Source organism: Halichoerus grypus, chromosome 3, assembly GCF_964656455.1.
Source record: "Halichoerus grypus chromosome 3, mHalGry1.hap1.1, whole genome shotgun sequence".
Lineage (NCBI taxonomy): Eukaryota > Metazoa > Chordata > Mammalia > Carnivora > Phocidae > Halichoerus > Halichoerus grypus.
This window is the reverse complement of record NC_135714.1, coordinates 34,792,121-34,800,849: the sequence shown is the minus strand read 5'-3', so window position 1 is coordinate 34,800,849 and position 8,729 is coordinate 34,792,121. Positions and strand designations below refer to the sequence as shown.

General features: G+C 44.9%; 1 long non-coding RNA gene across 1 annotated transcript; it reads right to left on the bottom strand.

The window, feature by feature from the left end:
• Positions 1–1,286: 1,286 nt before the first annotated feature.
• LOC118525999 (uncharacterized) lies at positions 1,287–3,395 on the bottom strand. The gene is made up of 3 exons (XR_013446135.1): positions 3,325–3,395; positions 1,987–2,658; positions 1,287–1,669 (listed from the first exon to the last, which is right to left on the bottom strand). It is a non-coding gene; the product is annotated as an uncharacterized LOC118525999 (long non-coding RNA).
• Between the last annotated feature and the right edge of the window lie 5,334 nt (positions 3,396–8,729).

The window sequence follows — 8,729 nt, the reverse complement described above, 5'->3', positions numbered from 1 at the left end:
CCAAAACATCTGTCCTCGATTAAACAACAGATACCGCTTACAGACCATGTCTGTTTTCAAGGGTTTTAGGGCAGTAATTAATCAGGCAAATGAGAAAGCCCAGACCTCATCGTTTTATCCAATTAGGAGAAACCTCTGTAAACGGAGGGCACCAAACTATTTGGTTTTGTTGAAAGGCATTGTGATGAGTGACTGGTTTTATATCTTAGAAAACATCAATATTTACTTTAAACTAACAGCTAAATTAAAGAAAAACAGAAGTGATTGGTTAACTGTCACAGAATATATGGAGGGTGCTATTGGGTGGCTACTGCAGGGCACCACGAATGAGAAGAGAGACACCCAAGACTTTGTGCTTTCCACAACTGGGGACACGTCAAGCTTTCTTTTTGTGGTTTTGCCTTTTGGTCTCCCATTCATCATCCGCCCGTGATGGGCTTGCTTCCGCCTCTACGCCTTTGCCCATAAGTGCCAGACTCTCCTTCTTCCTCCATATCCCATCCTTGCCCTTCACTGCCTCAAATATATCATAGCTCCACTACCAATTCCAGGAAATGCTGTCAGATTGCCACTACTGGAACTTTCTGCCTTTACTCAGAAGTGGAAAGAGCCATTCTTACACTTAGTTTGAACTACCAGGATCTTCAGGTAATTAAATTGTTAGAATCCAACAAAGTGAGCTGCAGGCTAATTGTCGCCCTGTTTCCCCAATGATTTCCAGAAGGCATCAAAGAGTCACTGAAGGTTACCCTGGAAGGGGCAGCAGACCACGCAAGGAGACTGAGGCACTTGATGTTTGGTGGCATCGGACCAGAACTCACCCACCCTTCAGACTCCCGGTTCAAAGTTCCTTCCGTTCTCCTCTCCGATGAGACGTTGGCTGGGTCTGTGCTCTTGGTCATTAACTTACCTCCCTCTCAGCTGCACAGGTCTGTCGTGGAGGAATTTCAGGGAGTAAAATGAAGTAGAAACAAAAAAACCTCATTACTACTCGAAATAAAAGTTGTCTGCACTAGATAGAATAAAACTGCACTGGAACAGACAGCTAATCTCAAAAAACAAAACAAAAAAAAGCCACCCACACATATAAACAAAATCCACTTCCTCTCATATTATAAAAGCAGAACATGCTTACTGAGAAGGCTAGAGAAGAAAATTAAAATAACCCATAATCACATCACCCGCATTTTACAATATTCCCTTCAAGGGTTTTTTTTCCCCCTTTAAATCCATGCATGACAAAAAAGTTTTTAACATCCTATGTAAGAAAAAAAGTAACATTTTAATTTTGAAAATACTGAACATTAAAAATAACACTATGCTATACTCAAAAAGTTATAAAATAGAATAATGGAAAAGAAAGATAACATCTCAATGCGAGGGACATGGGAAAATTGGTTTTTCGTGGAGGAAGAGAAAATAGGTGCTGGCTTCTTTGTGGTTATGCATATGGGATTCTGTAAAACTGTCCTTGAAGCACTGGGGTGGTCCTTCCGGTGCCCCGTGCACCTGCACTGTGTCTGGTCATTGCTTTGCACGTTCCCAGGGCCTCTGGATCTTCTGGAAAGCAGTCAGTGACTTCATGCAATGGGCAGCCAACGGCCTTCTCCGATGCCCAATGCCAATCACCCACTCCAGGTTCTCTTTCCAGTGCCCTGTAGACCTCAGCCTGATCAGAGGAAAGGACAGGCTCAACATGAGGTGAAAGGGGGGCTGGTTTGCTTAAGGGGGTTTCCCTGTTCTCATCACTAAAAGTAGTAACGAAGAAAGGGGCTGCAAAGCCAATCATCCATAACACTAAAAACACACCCCTGGACTGAGTTCTAAGCGTGGGCCAGGTCCTGGGCAAGTGCAGAGTGTCCCTGGGCTGGGGGAAGAGATTAACAGGGATGGCCAGATCTCAGTGAGTTTGCGGTTCACAGGTTTATGCTGGAATTCAGCTTCTCCCCCTTCCAGGGACCCCAAGTGTAGGGGGAGGAGGCTCACCTGTCCTCAGGAAACACGCCAGTGTCTCTGTTGAGAAGGTAACTGGGATGATGGCCAAGAGCATTGGCTCTGGCACCTAAAGGCCTGGATTCAAATCCTGGATCTGCCAGCCACTCTGTCACACTGGGGGAAGTTACTTAATCCTTCTTTGCTTCGGTTTCCCACTGGAAAATGAGGAAGATGAAAGTACTAATGGTTGTTCATTCGCAAAGATACATGTACCCCATGTGTATTGCAGCATTATTTACAATAGCCAAATTATGAAAGCAACCCAGGTGTCCATCAATAGATAAATGGATAAAGAAGATGTGTGTGTGTGTGTGTGTGTGTGTGTGTGTGTGTGTGTGTGATGGAATATTACTCAGCCATAAAAAAGAATGAAATCTTGCCATTTGCAACACATGGATGGACCTAGACAGTATAATGCTAATAAGTCAGTCAAAGAAAGACAAATAACCAGATGATTTCACTCACATGTGGACTTTAAGCAAAAAACAAATGAACAAAGAAAAAAAGAGACAAACAAAAAACAGACTCTTGATTTTGGAGAACAAACTGATGGTTACCAGAGGGGAGGTAGGGGGATGGGGGAAATACGTAGATGATTAAGAATACACTTATCTTGATGAGCACTGTGATGTGTAGAATTGTTGAAATCACAATATCGTACACCTGAAACAAATATAACACTGTATGTTAATTATACTGGAATCTTTTTTTTTAAGATTTTATTTATTTAGGGCACCTGGGTGGCTCAGTCAGTTGGGTGTCAACCTTCAGCTCGGGTTGTGATCTCAGGGTCCTGAGATCGAGTCCGGCGTTGGGCCTCTGCTCATCAGGGAGCCTGCTTCTCCCTCTCCTCCCCGTTCGTGCTTTCTCTCTCTCAAATAAATAAAATTTTAAAAAGATTTTATTTATTTATTTGACAGAGAGAGAGAGAAAAAGAGAGCATGTGAGCGAACAAGCAAGGGGAGTGGCAGACAGAGGGAGAGAGAGAAGCAGGCTCCCCATTGAGCAAGGAGCCCGATGTGGGGCTTGATCCCAGGACCCTGGGATCATGACCTGAGCTGAAAGCAGACACTTAACCGACTGAGCCACCCAGGAGCCCCTAATTATACTGGAATCTTAAAAAAAGCACCACTGGTTATTGTCACATGGTTGTTGTGACCATTAAAAGTAATGACGTATGTAAAGTGTTGGCAGAGTCCCTGGAACCTATGATTTCTAGCTATTACAGTAATTAAAGGGCACTCCTCCCTACACACACACACACAGACAGACAGACACACACACATACACACATTCCACGTTCCCCTCCCCCCCAGTACACATACTCACCAATGACTCTGAGCTTCAGAAGAACACTGATCTGCCAGGCTCAGCCCTCTTCCAGCAGGAACCCTGGGATGCAGGGCAGAATGCTTCAGCATTGGGAGGTAGATTGAGAGATATTTTCCTGGACCCTAAAACAGCTCTTCTTGTGCCAGAGTTACATAATGTCTTCCATGCACACAGGTCCTTCGCCTGTTTGCTCTCTTTCTACTGAATCTCAAACCAGTGGGCACAAGGCCCTGGCTCATATGGCTCCTCTGAGTAGCTCTTAGGACCCTTCTTGTGAATTAGACAAGACAGCCAGCCCTCCCTGGAACCAGTGCAGCCCCATGGCCAGGCATGGATCTCCACTCCACTCGCCCTTTTCCAGCCCTCTTTATGTGAACACCTGTGCCCTGTGGACTGAATAGGGGGATGGAGACCACTCCACACCATCCCCTTTATTCTTCTCCTCTCTTCTCCCCTCACCAGCACCCTACCCCAAACTCCTCCTCCTCTCTCCCTGAACCCCCTCCTGAAACAACATCAACAACAGAAAGCTTTAATCCATATCAGCTCATGCAGATGCAGATAGATAGGTGGGTGGGAGTAGGGAATATCCCCTACACATTAGAATTATCTAGTCAGCACCCAGCCAGGATACCCTATTAATATATATTATCTACCTGGCACCCTTCTGAGTAACTTTTATTATTATTTCCATTTTACAGATGAAGAAACTAAAGGCCAGAGAGGTTAAGTGACCAACCAAATGTCACACAGTGGTAAGTAGCAGGGAATATCACACCCAGGCATGTTTTACTGCAACATTTGTTTATAACTACTGGTCAGGTACCTCTTAGCTAATATGATCCAACTTCCCAATGGTTAAAATAAGAGCTACTCAAAACAATCAAATATTAAGATGTAATCAGATATTATCAAAGCATAGTTATACAAAGAATTCTGTGAAGTAAATAAGATGAATCAATATATTTATCAAAAACTATCAAAGTGTAATTAGGATGGGTAATCAAATCAATCAAGTATTAATATGCATTAGCATTTTCAACATCTAATTATAGAGCACATAGTCAAAATATAGTGGCAATGGGGGTAAAAACAGTCCCTCTTCAAAGTTCCATCTAAAATTCCAACATTATTAGGGCACCTGGGTGGCTCAGTCTGTTGAGTGGCCGGCTCTTGGTTTTGGCTCAGATCATGACCTCGGGGTCATGAGATCAAGCCCCGTGTCGGGCCAAGCCCTGTGTCGGGCTTGCGCTCAGTGCTTGAGATTCTCTCTCTCCCTCTCCCTCTCCCTCTGCCCCTCCCCCCCCACACACACGCTTTAAATAAATAAATAAATAAATAATCTTTAAAAAATAAAAATAAAAACCCAACATTCTTATCCAACCAGAGCCAAATCTAAATTTTAATGAACCTTATGGATAATGGTCAGGAAACTTCCCTGGTCCCACATAGACCCCTCTAATTAGGATGTCCGTATAATTTATCCTTTAAATTTTAGAGTGAAAGAGGATTTTATCAATAATTAACATTAGGGCAAAAAAAAATTAATTAATGTTAGGGCAATAGGTCCCAGGCAAACACAGTTGTATGGACACCTTACCTGCAATCAGCTTTGTTCCCTTCCATTTAACTCAATTCAACCCAAATTTTCAAAAATAATTTGCCCATATTTTTTTGCAGAACTGATGCTAGATATTTGAAATATAATGGTCAGCAAAACCATTACCTACCCTGATATTTTCTACTGGGTCAGACAGGTAGATATTAGGAAATTAAACCTCAGTGCCATCAGCCTCTACAGAGGGGACAAAATAGAATGCTATGGAAGCAGCGATAGAAAGCATGGTTGCAGAGATCTATGGCCTGCATAACACAGTGGCTTGAAATGACAACCATTTATTATAGCTTATGGTTTTGTGGGTCACCCATGCAGACAGGGGTCTGTTGCACAACTGTTAATCACAGCATCAGTGGAGGACTCACGGGGACACATTTGGTGCGTGGGCTGGTCTGGAGGGTACACGACAGCCCAGTCACATGTCTGGCACTTTTGCAGAGCTGGCTAGAAGGCTGGGCCCAGCCAAGCCTGTCCACGGAAGCACCTACCCGTGGCTTCTCAGCATGGAGGCCTTGGGTCCTTGGCTTCTCACACGGCAGCTCGGGGCTCCGAGAGCAAGTGTTCCAGCAAATAAGATGGGAGTCGCATGACCTTTTATGACCTAGTTTTAGAAGCCACACAATTTCACTTCTACCATATTCTAGCAGTTGAAGCAGTCAGAAGAGCACCCAAACTCCCCTGGGAGGTGACACGGTCCCCACCTCTCTGTGGGACGAGTGCCAAAAACTCTGCAGCCTTAGGTTTAAATTGCCTCAAGAGCCAAAGACAGTCTTTGAGGATCAGGGAAGGATTCTTTAGCTGAAGGGTGAGTAGGAATTCGCTCAGAGAGAAGAGCGGGGGATGAGAGGAGTTTTGTAAAGGCCCTGAGATGAAAGGCGGCATGGGTCAGTCAGGGAAGTGAAGGCGGTGGAGCGGGGAGTGTAAGGAGAATGAGGAAAGAGTTTGCACTAAAACAGATGCACGCCGGATGGTGAGAGTGAATTCAGAATCTGGGATGTAAAAGGTGTTTCATAAATGGAAATGAATGGACAAGTGAATGGAAGAACAGATACGCTCATCATAGGGAAGATGGATGGGTCACCACTACTGGGTGTGTTGCAGAGGACGAGGGAACAGTCCCCACTGAGGACACAACACGCCATCAGAGCAGAGCTGGATGTGGGCAAAACCACCAGATGAACATACAACTCCACCTCCTTGCCCTGGGTGACCTTCTCATTGGTGAGGAAGGAAACACCACCTTTTCCTGGCCACCTGTTGATCCCCTTACAACACACGATCCTGAGCCCCTCTTGCTATCCCTCACCCCAGCAGAGGGGACCCCTGAAACGTCTTCAGGCTGTGAGGCCCACCACTGGCCTTGCTCTTCCCTACCCTTCTCCTCCTCCCTCCTTCCTTCCCTTTCTCGACCCTGCCTTCTTCCTTCCAAGTTCCTATCCTGACTGCTACCTATTAGGCAAACCATCCCGAATACGTAGTGCTCACCTAATTAACATAAGTCCATTTCCCAATAGCTATTTGTGAAGCCATCACTGGCAGATATAACCCCGAGCTAGGTCTCAAATACGTCATGTGCACACCACCTCGACGATGTTTCCCGTGTCCGCGCGCCCCCAGAATATGTTTCCTTTAAATTGACTCATTCCAGGGGTGCCTGGGTGGCTCAGTCGGTGAAGCATCTGCCTTCGGCTCAGGTCATGGTCTCTGGGTCCTGGGATCGAGCCCTGTGGCCCAGCAGAGAGTCCGCTTCATCCTCTCCCCCTGCCCCTCCCCCCTCGTGTTCCCTCTCTCAAATAAATAAATAAAATCTTTCAAATCAATCAACCGACTCATTCTTTAACTTAGACTTTGTTTTAGCCTCATCCTAAACAGACACATCAGTGAAACCATGAAGTTGATGTGCCTGTGGTAGTTTTTCCTTATTACACATGAAAATAAATGTATTTATAAAACTTAGAATACTATAAAATAAATATATCCGAAGACAAACATTTGTTAGCATGCTACTTAAAATCGCCTCACTTAGCACAGATGACACGGCTAGCACACCTTGAGAAAGGCTGCTAACAGAGATTTTCGTGAGGGGTAGAAGGCATTGGTTGCGTTGTCACAAAGCATTCTGCGAGGTGAGGGATCAAGGGAGAAGATTTCACCACAAGTGGACAGGTGGAAACAAGGCAGACAATAATCAAATCCCAAAGTGTGTGGCCCCGGCAGGAAAAAAGAGGAGAGGTCGGGGACACAGGGAAGCTGGTGGGGCACAGAAGGGCCACCTGGTGAGGAAAGATGGATCCACACTGAATCCCTGATCTGGAGGTGATACTTAAGATCCTTCAAAGGCTCCCAGAGCTGCAGGACACGTGGTGAACTTCGCTGTACACCTGCCCCCATGATTGGCCTCCTTCCGTCCTTGTGTTCTAATAGCCCAGAAGTCTCCCGAACTGATTGTTGTTCTTCAAACACGCCATGGGCTCTCGCTCCCCAGTACGTCTGCCATGCTGCTCCCTCCGCCTAGAGACCTCACCTTTACTTCTGCCTTTGGGGCAATTTCTATCCAGTCTTTTAAACTCAGTTTAAATATCCCCCCTCCTCTTCTCTCATGACTGCTTGATCAATTTTACAGCACCCTCATGCAAATTCGAAAGAGTTTTCCTTCCTCTGATAACCACAGTCCAGTGGATGGAGGGCCACAGTACTTGGTGAGCAAATGACAGCTTGTATGGATAAAGATGCGACCCTTCTCCCGGTATATGCAGCCCTGCACCAGAACCCATAGGCCGGATCTCTGTCTCCCTGACCTGGCACCCTTGTTCAGTGCTCACCCTGCACAACATACACTGCAGACCTGCCTTCTCCCCATCACACAACTCAGGCAGAGTTCGCTGCATTCCATGTCAGTGGCTACTGATTTATTCATATCCCCAAATAGACAGTCAACAACTGAAGGCAGAAAGAGCCTCATCTATCTTTGCATCTGGGGCAACTAAGAGAACGCCTATAATGTGGAACAGAATAAATATCTGCTGTGTATATAATTAATGACCAATCAACAAATACATGTAATACATGTTGGAATGATTCAGAAAGCAGTCAGTGTTGGGAAACTTTGAGAAAAGGGAATGAATTTGAAATCAGAGTTTTAACTCTGTGCCGGCCCACATTGCCCAATACATAAATTGTACTAACTTATGAGATAGTGTGGGCAGAAAAAAACCTGCAAGTGGCCACAGACCACAGTGAACAACAAGGACAAAACAGTCAGACAGAAAAATGGCCCGCCCCTCCTTCTACTCCAAAGATTATCCAGTTGTCTGAGTTAGGGATCACACCTGCCTCATTCCATGCTACACCCCTATAACTCGTAAATAATACTTGTTCAACAAATACTGATGGAACAAATAAGTTAAACACACACTCCTTGCCTATCACATTATATAACTGGAATAATGATGGGTGGATGGATCTGGGTTTAGTACACCCAACACTGTGATTAGAGCTAAGTTTATATACAGTGATTCAGGTATTTTTTACAAAAGCTATTTTGTCGCTAGAACTGTTCACATCACGATCTTTAGCCCCATTCCTGTTAACTGTAAAGAGAAAGTTAAACTTGCAAATTAAAGATGACTCAATCTCTTCTAATTTAAAACAGATCTTTTGGTCTAAATCCGTCTTCTCCGAATAAATGTTCACTTGATTCAAAGATCGAATTTCCTCCAGGGCCATTTCCCTTCTCCAAAAGGTCCCTCGTGAGTGCCCGGGAAAGCTCATATAGATCCTGTCC